The 12,005-nt window shown below is 31.8% G+C and overlaps 1 protein-coding gene and 1 long non-coding RNA gene across 2 annotated transcripts in view; both read left to right on the top strand.

Annotated features, from left to right (window-relative positions):
• The window catches only part of LOC132727769 (cell adhesion molecule 3-like), a 59,252-nt gene that overhangs the window by 26,675 nt on the left and 20,572 nt on the right, over positions 1–12,005 (top strand). The window lies entirely within an intron of this gene.
• Positions 180–3,771, top strand: LOC132727771 (uncharacterized). Its single transcript, XR_009625393.1, has 3 exons — positions 180–537; positions 1,807–1,918; positions 2,988–3,771. It is a non-coding gene; the product is annotated as an uncharacterized LOC132727771 (long non-coding RNA).

The following is a 12,005-nucleotide window of genomic DNA, read 5'->3' as shown; positions in this document are numbered from 1 at the left end:
GCTATATTGTATTCTAACATATCAAGGTAAGCTGAATTCATAGTGATCACCCGACCATGACCGACGCATAACCGCCGCGAGTGAAAAATAGTGCTCTGAATTTCTGAAAACTTCGATTTATTGCGAACAGAAGTGGAAACAAGAAATTTATTTTTTGAAAATAATGTGCAATTGAGCTTGAAATACGGTATCAGAAACGTAGCGGATATAATTTGAAAGGTCACATAATTCTATGAATGGGATAGTAAATTAATTGGGTCATAGTGCTTGACGGCTTGCAATATTTAACTTACTCATCCGCCTTATCATCATATTTTTTTGTATTATATTCCAGAATTTTTGAAAAAGACATTATTTATCGGATAAATTTTGTAGTTTATAATTGCAAAGTGGATATTGAAATAGAATTAGCCAGAGATGTAGATAATCTATTCGTCTCTGAATTAGCCGATAATTAGGTTAAATGAATCCGACAACTTTCGGTATATTTTTCGACCTACTTCACGAGCATAATTATCAGCCTGTTAAGCTCATAAGGTATGTTATAAAGCAAAATATGTTATGAATTTGATGACTAATAATAATATATTTAATAATTTATTTATTGATGCCAATTTGTTTCCGAGGACTAAAACTTTCGTAAATAATTTCAAAGTAATTTGGAGATCTCGAGTCTTTCGTACCCTAGACATTTCGATCATACTTAGACTGCAAAACCGACAGATTTTACAAATTGATATTACACAGATGTCTGCCTTTACAGGAAAACCGGCATATACGCCTACAATTTTTTGGTCTTGTCACGGCCGTTACGTCTCTACCAAATGGGGCACATTCTTGAATATTTAAGAATAATTTTATTTTGACCTTTATAAATTATTATATATATCTATTTGAAGTCTAGCCATTTCATTTTGGGTCATCTTTTTACAATTTGAATAATTATTCTGGAAAAACGAAGTGCGCAAATGATCTAAAGGTTTGTACAAAGATTAGTATAATAAAAACATTCATCAAATGGTACTTTTATCTGGAAAAAATATTTCAGTCCCATCATGACAAAATACCTCAATGGAACCCCTTTAAATTGAATTACCCTTTTTTTAAATGTATGGGTAAATTCCATTTTCAGTGGTTGAAATTTTTCCTCTTTTCTGATTAATCAAGCTATAGTTTCCCATTTATAAAGCCACAGGTTGTTTTGAAAGTTGAAAAAAAAATCACTGCCACCTTGATAATTGTTAACCTGAAAAATCTTCAGGCACTTAAAGGGATTTGAACCCCAGACCTTTTGATTACAAGGCAGACACACAACCATGTCGCGAAAATGTCAACACAACAGCAAGACTGTTGGAAATGATCTATACCTGTTCTCAATACATGGTTGAAGTAATTTATCAGTGTTAATTAGACATTTTATATGATTTAACAATTTTTGACACTACTGATATTCACATTTTTTTTCACAAATCTACATGTAAAAAATATATATCATAATAAAATGATAGAACATTTTCTATTTTAGTGGTAATACTGTGGAGTAATATGAAGAAATATTATTAATATTTTATTATCATAAATTTTTCAAATTTTAATTATGTCATTACATGCTGTACTGCACACAATCAGTACACAATCATATTATAGTGTAAACATATATATTCATTGTATAGACACATATATACATTGTATATACCAGAGACGTTAAAATACATAAAATGTGTTTATATGTCTCTGTATATACACACACTAAGAGAGTAGTATTGGATGATTTTGAAAATGAAATCTCTAAATTGATATTTTCAGGGAAATAAAAGATTATTTACTTTAATATTCACTTGGAAAGGCTGGTACATGTAGCTAGAAAAAAGTACAGTATAAGATTAAAGAAAGACTAGAAGATTATTACAAACAACATGTAGGTATATAATATTTAATGTATATTTCACAAACCAAACTGTTTTCCAAAAAAAATTAATGAAAACATGCATTTTTACCAGTGTCACCACGGGTCAGATTAACAGACCCATTCCCAGTGGCAAATAATGCCAAATATGCTTTTTTTCTTTTCCAAGTTTAGAAAAAAATCATAAGTCAAAATTCCCGTTATCAAAGCTGACAATTTTTCTTCATTCCATTTCAATCCAATATGGTACCAGACAGATGATGTTCAAAAACACATTCCATTGTCAATTTTTTATGTATTTTTTATGTCTTTTTTATGCTTTGAATGATATACAAAAAAAGTATTACAATTTGTTGGATTAACAACTTTGTACATGGTACTAAATATTTTTCCCAATCAAGATGCAAAATTTCTTAACCCATTACTTCATGAGCATTTTGTGAAAAATGGCTGTTTTCATTGAAAAGTCTCCCGTTACAAGTTCAAATTGCTATAATACTATAAAAACTGCTTCAACACTAATCAAACTTGGCACAAATGTTGACTGGACCATTGCCCTTGCAACAACATGCTCAGGCTTAAATTTCCTGTTACCATGGCAACGAGGGGACATCTCAAAATTGCCCAAAATCACTATTTTGCCTCGATTTTTTCAATCAAAAATGATTTCAAAGTGATGCCACTTCTCAATGGATTGAGATATAGTCAAATGCTTTTCAGCGTTGGTTACACGTTACCTTATGATCGATCTGGGGTCATTTACAGCCTCTCACAAGTCCAAAATTTTCTTGGCATCATGCTTAGAATGGTTTCACACAGGTCAGTAAGACCGGTGTACACAATGTACTGTCTGCACATATGTGTCAGAAAAAATATCACAAAAAAGGAATTTAGTATTACTATGAGTATTTATTAAAGAAATTGTATTTCAAATATATTTAAATAGTATTATTGAAAGTCATTTTGTATGACAGACACACAAATCTAGTGCTCTTCATTATAAATGTAAGAAGAGACAAATAAGATAAGCAATTTTTTGCAAATTATTGCACTTAATATAATTTTTATTGCTTTTTTTAAGGTGGACATGTGTCACTGTCAAGCGAATGAAGATAAGCATCACACTCGGTGGGAATCTCCAGTTTCCAGATGTAGTGATCATAACTGTATAGGCACCATTAACACTTTGGACTAGTTGGAGTATTTTAGAGGGCTAGTCTGAATTGAATCCCCCAGTGTCAATAGTAAAGGCCAGTCATGAACATTGTGTTGAAGGAAAATGTTAAAACTCGGATTTTCCGCTTAACCAATCATTACTTTACCTTATATTCAGTGCGGTAATGTAGGAAATGGTTACTTTCTGGAACGTAGCTGTCAATTATTTTTAATTTTTTAGCTTGTTAGTGTTATCGTCGGACAGTTGTGAAGTAAAGACATCGCAGTTTGACTGTATACAAGTTGCCTTAAAGAAAGTATGTCGAAATCTTAACAGTTATTCGTTGATTTTGTAAAAATTGACCAGAATTCACCTTTGTTTACACGCATCGCTTGGACGTCGAAAACGACATGCAATGACATTTCAGTGAAATTTGGAAACTTGCTCATATTTTGGAGCATTTTGTAGGATTTCGATGAAGTTAAAAGTGTTTATGATAGGATACATTATTCCTAGAGACAACCACAAAGATAAAATAGTGATCTGGTGTATTTTTACTGAACAGTTCTTGTTTGTTTTTCTCTCGTTAGGGACCTTTATTCTTTACATATAGTATTATGAGCGTTTATGGGTAAATGTAGTATATAGTGCCTGTGGTTTTAACATGTATCTTAGCTTGCCTGGTGTAATGATAAGTAATAAATTAAACCTGAGAATTGAAACTATGAGAATAAATTGTTGTTATTAGTCCCCTTCTATTTTCATTAAGAGGGGACTAAAGGCTGACCCATTTCTGTATGTCAATGAAAGCTGAATTTTGCTATAACTTAAATGGTACAAAAGTAAGGTTCATCTTACTGGTATCTGATATACAACTATACAGAGATTTAGCATGTTATTATAATTTATGCTACTGAAAGGGAGAGAATATAGTTGCGGTCTTAACCATCTGTCGGTATGGACTCTAGTAATATTCTGGATAAATATCTGTGTTCATTCCATACAGACTTGTACTTTTGGGGAGAAAGGTTGCTCATGGGAGGAAAATATGTTTTAAATGGTGTTTTTGAGATTTTATTTGATAAAGGAAAAAAAAAACATAGTCTGTACTTAGGAAGACATTTGTCCTTCACACTCTTGTCCGAAATATAAATATAACTAGATATGTATTGAAGGGATTTTATGTAAACTTCACAAAGTGATAGAGACTTTTAAGAGGAAGTGCAATGTTCAAGAAACATAACTCTACCTTGCTTCATGTTTTAATTATATCCCTTAAGTTAAAAATGCTTATTCCAAACTATCACTGAATCTACATCAACTTGAACGACTCGAATTTTCCAATGTGTCAAAGAACCATAACTCCATTCCTTAGTTTTTAGCTTAGTCAAGCTTTTGTGATCCCTTTTCATCCGGCCGTAAACTTTTAATTTAAATGACATCTCCTCATAAACCACTACGCTAATTTCATCCAAACTTCACAAGAATGTTCCTTTGGCTGTCACCTTTAAAAGTTGTGCAAAGAATTTAATTCCATGCTGAACTCTGGTTGCCATGGGAACCGAAAGAAAAAAACTTTAAATATCATCTTTAAAAAAAAACCTTAGAGCTAGAGCTTAGATATTTGGCTTGAAACATCCTTTAGTGAGTGTCTACCAAGTTTTTTTTAAATAAAAAGCCCTGGGGTCAAAATTGGCCCCGCCCCAGGGGTCATTGATTTTCCCTATGTGCATATAGTACAAACTTTATAAATCTTCTTTTAAAGAACCCAAAGAGCTAGAGCTAAGATATTAAGCATGAAACATCATCATATGAGTGTTTACCAAGTTTGTTCAAATAAAAGCCCCGGGGTCAAAATTGGTCCTGCCCCAAGGGGTCATTAATTTTCTTTAAATGCATATAGTAAAAACTTAAAAAAATCTTCTTTTAAGGAACTAAAAGAGCTAGAGCTAAGATATTTAGCATGAAATATCTTTTAGTAAGTGCTTACAAAGATTGTTAAAATAAAAGCCCTGAGGTCAAAATTGGTCCTGCCCCAGGGGGTCATTAATTTTCTTTAAATGCAAATAGTAAAAACTTAAAAATCTTCTTTATAAATCTTCTTTTAAAGAACCCAAAGAGCTAGAGCTAAGATATTTAGCATGAACATCTTCTAATGAGTGTACCAAGTTTGTTCAAATAAAAGCCCCGGGGTCAAAATTGGCCCTGCCCCAGGGGATCATTGATTTTCCCTATATGCATATAGTAAAAACTTCAAAAATCTTTTTTTAAAGAACCCAAATAGCTAGAGTTTATATTATAAGTTGAAACATCTTCTAGTGAGTGTCTACAAAGTTTGTTCAAATAAAAGCCCTGGGGTCAAAACTGGCCTGCCTCCAGGTTGTCATTGTTTTTAACAGTATGTGTTAGTAAAAACTTAAAAAATCTTCTTTAAAAAACCCAATAAAACTAGAGCTTTGATGTTTAGCATGAATCATCTTCTTATGGATGTCTTCCAAGTTTGTTCAAATAAAAGCCCTTGGGTTAAAACTGGCCCTGCAGGGTGGGGGGGGGGTATATACAGGTGAGCAACCTCAGAGCCATCATGGCCCCTCTTATTTAATAATCTACCTTTATTATACATGTACTTAATTATGCTTGTCCAGAGAAATACTGGGAAAGAGAGTTGATGAAATTTGATTAAACATTTACACAGCGAAAATATTCAAGTGAAAGAAAGTGTTTTTTCAAAGAACCCTAATTTTTGTGTCGCCTTGAAAAGGTGACATAATAGGGGTTACTTTTGTCGGCGGCGTCTGTGTCGTTGTCGGCGTCCCCTAAAGCTTGTCCGGAGCATAACTCAGTCACTATTAGTCTGATTGACTTCAAACTTGGTATGCATGCTTTTTTTAATAACCCGAAGTGCAGTGCACAAGGACCGGTACTCTGCAGTTCTTATTTTTTTAGTTATTGCCCTTTGTTAATTTTCATACTTTAATTTTGTCTGGGCCATTTCTCTTCAACTAAAAAAGCTATGGACTTGATACTTCATAGGATGATAGATCTCATTAAGAAGAAGTGCAGTGCACAAATACCAGTACTCTGTACTTCCTAATTTTTGAGTTATTGCCCTTTGTTAATTTTCATACTTTATTTTTGTCCGGGCCATTTCTCCTAATGAATAAAAGCCATGGACTTGAAACTTCAAAGGATGATAGGTCTCATTAAGAAGTGCAGTGCACAAGAACTGTTACTCTGCATTTCTTATTTTTTGAGTTATTGCCCTTTGTTTATTTTCATACTTTAATTTTGTCTGGGCCATTTCTCCTTAAGTATAAAAGCTATGGACTTGAAACTTCATAGGATGATAGATCTCATTAAGAAGAAGTGCAGTGCACAAGAACTGGTACTCTGCATTTCTTATTTTTTAAGTTATTGCCCTTTGTTGATTTTCTTTCTTTATTTTTGTCCTGGTCATTTCTCCTCAAGTATGAAAGCTATGGACCTGAACCATCATAGTATGATAGATCTTTTTGATAAGAAGTGCAGTGTTCAGAAACTGCTGCTCTGAACTTATTATTTTTTTAGTTATTGCCCTTTGTTATTTTTCATATTTCATTTTTGTCCTGGCCATTTCTCCTAAACTACATTGTTCACAAGGCGACACATCCGACTCGCGGAGTTCTAGTTTCTAGATTAATTTTACAATTATCATCTCTTAAAATACATGTACAACAACTTTTAAAATAATGGTTGTCTGGAGTAAATCTTTTCAATGATATCACACTCAAACTAAATACAGTTGTAGAGACTAGTGAGCAGAAGTCTTGTGTCAAATAACCAAAATTCTACATTACGTAGAAGTTAGTTTTTGAATTATCTCCGTATATATTTCATGATACTGTTCCGAAAGAGGATTAAAATATTGAAGGAATTTGATTGAAACTTTATAAACGTTAAACGCTTTGTCTCCCTTTATAATGTCATGTGTTAAAATAGTCAAGCTTGCAGTTTCCTCTGGTAGCTCTAATTTCACATGTTGCTCTTGTCAAAAAAGGCCAATAACGGTTTATGATCGACCTACACGTACATGTAACCTAAATATTATATTTGAACATGTGTGTCATAGAATAATTGTATCAACTACTGTTCATTTACTGAATTGTGCACTTTATATTTATCAACCGGCAACACCCTTCATTCATTGAATTATCTGCCCCGAAATAGAAAAAATAGTTATTTGATCCTTCATACGTCCCAACTGCAGTGCCTTCAGCACTTTGATTTTATTTTAGTTCTGATATTTGTTTATATGCTTGGCGTCAATTCACGGTAATATCAATATCGGTACCCTCTTTACGAAATCTAATTAAACGGTATTCTCTTTGTTATAGTCAGTGCGGAATTTAAGCCTTTTAAAATACAATTCTTCCCCCCCCCCCTTAACTATTCTATCTAAATTATCCTTTAAATATAATACATGTATTACGTAAATATTTTTTTACCAAAGTCATGTATCTAATATGTAAAAGTTGTTTTCAAGTTTTTTTTAAGTGCTGTCAAAAAGGAAAAAAGTAAGTACACGGTGGTGACTTTATTCTTCTTTCAATAAATTTCCGTTCTAAACTTCAATGTTTTACTTTTTTTCATTAAATGCGCAAATTCATCATACCAAAAAAATCATTAAACTGTACAAATAATATAATTTATTTATTTTATACAAGATCTGAGTTTTAAATTTTGTGCAAATAGCAAGAATGAAAAAAACTTATAAGGTAATCTATGTTTATGATGTTAAGTAAGTGTCTATTCTCATATATTATTTGATGATTGGTGAGTTCAATAAATATAACATTTATAATTTTTATATGTTTTTGCATATTAATCAAGTACAATGCATTTATAAAGATAATTGCCTTACCGACTGCGTAGATGTTGGAGTTTGAAATTGGGTTCGGTCACCGAAACACGACAGGTTTGTGTAGAAACACATACATCTTAAAGCGTTTCATTTTTCAAGATTAACAACCCTACAAGAAATGATTATGTCATTGATATGTGAGCTATGCTAACATGTCTATATGACTTTGCATGGAAAACTAAGAACTAACATAATGCAAGTTAACCAGTTTTACTTAGGCTGAGTATCTTTTTATTTTAAAGATAACGTCTGTTTAACATTTCTGCAGCAACTTAGATATTTCAATATCAAATTATATGTTGTCAGCAATTATGATTATAGCAGCGTAACCATTGTTCATTTCGTTATAAGCTTAGTAACAAGCTTATAAAAGTAATAGTCTTTATGATTTTTTTAAGATAACGTTAATGTTAATTGATTTTGTCTAAATGTTCTAAATGTTATCAAGACAGTTTCATTACCTCATGTGTCAATACTCAAATAATTTTATTAGACAAAATTTTACTGGTAGTACAAATTTTCTATTTAAATTACAGTGACGCTACAGCAACATGTGATATCAATTATGTTACTTAAAGGCTTTCATTAAACATTGTTTTTATTCATTTTGTTAAAAATAGTTAGTTGTGTGAATATATCTATATATTCCATCTTCAACCTGATCTGATCAGATGTATAAGAAAACTAATAACAACCATCTTCCACCTAATTTTGGCAAAAGAAATCAAATATGAAACTGCTTTTTTTATATACTTATGCAAAAATTATAAACATTGTTAAATATTTAAAAAATACTGCAAAGTGCACCGGGTATGAAATAAAATAACATAACATATATTTTATTGAACATAAAATTGTACAAATACAAATTATTGTCATACAATTCAGATACTATGTGATGAAAAGTGTTATAAACTTATACAGTAAGTTAGCCGTAGCCAGAAGTATTGTTGACAAGAATAAACAAAGGTTACGACATATCTAACAGAGTTTGCATGAACATAATTATACATTTATGAAAAAAGAAGAAAGCTATTTGTTAACTTTGCATTATATCACTATCACTAAGATGACATAACCGTCATATGTACTAAGCATTTGTTGTCGTAGTTATCTCCCTTTTACCAGTCTGCATAAGGAAAAAAATGAATGTTTATGGATACTTGAAGGCTAAAATCTAAAGTTATGTCTTTTCTTTAAATGAATAATACAGAATACATAATTTTAATTCAATGGATTATATTAAGAAGTAATCGACTTCATGTGTGATGACCAGACACGTGAGATAATCGGGAATAACCAGCTCCTACCACATAATAAGACAAGTGAAATAATCGACAACCAACTTTCTTCTCATGAACATATAATCGACAACAAGGGCCCACCTTCTGATCAAACACAACAGACGACCAGCTCCCCCCTGATCAAGAACATGAGATAATCGACAACCATCTCCCCCACATGAACAAACACGTAAGATAATAGACAACCGGCTTCCTCAACATAATTAGACCCGTGAAATAATTTAAAATAGCCAGCTCTTAACTGTTTTTTTTATTTTTATGCCCCAACAGAGTGGGAGCATATAGCGTTGCACTTGTCCGTCCGAGTGTCCGTCCGTCCGTCTGTCCGCACTCACAGGAGAGTAATTATGTGGCTAGAGGGACAATAGGTAACTGTTCTTTCTCTTTGATGTCATTCATTCCGTAATGCTTTTATGTGGCTATTTTCTTTTGCGTGGCTAAAAAGAACAATAGAGAGAACAATAGAGTAGCCACATAATTACTGTCCTGTGAGAACTTCCGTCCGTCCGTACGTCTGTCCGTACGTCCCAAAATCTTGTGAACGCAACTTCTCTTAAACCGGATGGCAGATTTAACCTAAACTTCCAGGGATGAACAACCTTAATGTGTAGATGGTAGTAAAGGAAGGAATTTTTGTTGCGACCAAATTTAACAGAGTTATGGCCCTTTGTTGATTTTTTCACTTAATACTATGTAGAAATTTTGTGAACGCAACTCCTCTTTAACCGGATGGCAGATTTTGCTTCAACTTCCAGGGATGAACAACCTTAATGTGTAGATGGTAGTAAAGGAAGGAATTTTCGCTGCGACCAAATTTAAGAGAATTATGACCCTTTGTTGATTTTTTCACTAGATACTATGTAGAAATTTTGTGAACGCAACTTCTCTTAAACCGGATGGCAGATTTTGCTTAAATTTACAGGGATGAACAACCTTAATGTGTAGATGGTAGTAAAGGAAGGAATTTTCGCTGCGACCAAATTTAATAGAATTATGGCCCTTTGTTGATTTTTTCACTATACACTATGTTGAAATTTTGTGAACGCAACTTCTCTTAAACCGGATGGCAGATTTTGCTTAAATTTACAGGGATGAACAACCTTAATGTGTAGATGGCAGTAAAGGAAGGAATTTTTGCTGCGACCAAATTTAAGAAAATTATGGCCCTTTGTTGATTTTTTCACTATATACTATGTAAAATTTTGTGAACGCAACTCCTCTTAAACCGGATGGCAGATTTTGCTTAAACTTCCAGGGATGAACAACCTTAATGTGTAGATGGTAGTAAAGGAAGGAGTTTTTGCTACGACCAAATTTAACAGAATTATGGCCCTTTTTTATTAATAATTTTCAATTTGTGGCACATGGAGTCCAAAAAATATTTGACCTAGAGTCATAAGATTGACAGACCAGTGGCGTGTGGGGGCATCCGTGTCCTATGGACACATTTCTATTTCATTAGATAACCGAAAAAAAACCTAGGTCTCATTTGACAATACTTGTGAGAAAAAAATCAGTGTGCGACTTAAGCTTTTTAAATACAACTCTTCCCCCTTAACTATTCTATCTAAATAATCCTTCAAATATAATACATGTATTTCGTAAATATTTTTGTTTTACCAAAGTCAGGAATCTAATATGTAAAAGTTGTTTTCAAGTTTTTTTAAGTGCTTTCAAAATGGGGAAAAAGTAAGTACATTGTGGTGAATGTATTCTTCTTTCAATAAATTTTCGTTTTAAACTTCTATGAATTACAATTTTTTCATTAAATGAGCAAATTTATACCAGAAAAAATCATTAAACTGTACAAATAATATAATATAAATTATTTACTCATGAAAAGTTCATCGGTCATATATGTACACATCTAATTAAATATGACTATTTTCAAGTGCCTTATAATGGCTTATATACCAAATTTTTGCCCTTTATTCTTTTTGATTTTTAAAGATAACACTGAATTAAACCCCTTTTTTTCCCTAAAAACTTCCGATTTATTAGAAAATTTTAAAATGTTCTAATTCCATTTAAAATTTTTTTTTTCTTTTTAAATAGGGCTTTTGGGCCCGAAATGTGAATTTTTTTGATTAAAAAACAAATCATTTTAAAAAGTGGGCGGAACCCTTTTAAATTTAGAGAAAAAAAGACGTGATTATTTAAAAAAAATCAAAAATGAAATTTTCGAAATTCCCGGAATAGTTTTTGTTTTTTTAAATAGGGGTAGGAATCAACCCGTCGTTTTGAGTATAAATTTTTTGTTTATATAATTTTGCATAAACAAAAACGTTTTGTCTTACGAAACCCAAAAAAATAATATGTAAACAATTCAAAAAATTTCCGGGTTGAAAGGAGATGTTTTTGGTTTTGGATAAAGTATAGTCACAAAATGCTAATTGAAAACAAATAATTGATATCTTTTAACTAAAGTGAACTTAATATGTGTTTAAAAAACATGATTTTCAAGACTAACAATGCATGGCGCCGTTCACATTACACAGGCTGACAACTGATTCACAAATCAATTTAAATTTAATTTCTAGTCAATACTAATGTTATTATTGACAAATAAAGCACTTATAGTACTTTCTGCACCACACATTTTACGGCATTTTCTTGTAGGAAAAAGCTAAGGAAAATATTCCTTTTATTTCAATGTTTAAAATTTTTTCATAAAAATAAAATGTATTTTATGCTTTGTATATCCTTTTTTTAAATTTCTCAACCATTAAATATACCACT

The sequence above is a fragment of the Ruditapes philippinarum genome, unplaced genomic scaffold, assembly GCF_026571515.1.
Source record: "Ruditapes philippinarum isolate M1 unplaced genomic scaffold, ASM2657151v2 ctg10476_1_1_1_1, whole genome shotgun sequence".
Taxonomy (NCBI): Eukaryota; Metazoa; Mollusca; class Bivalvia; order Venerida; family Veneridae; genus Ruditapes; species Ruditapes philippinarum.
The sequence above is the reverse complement of the archived record's forward strand: the minus strand, read 5'-3'. Positions and strand labels throughout refer to the sequence as shown.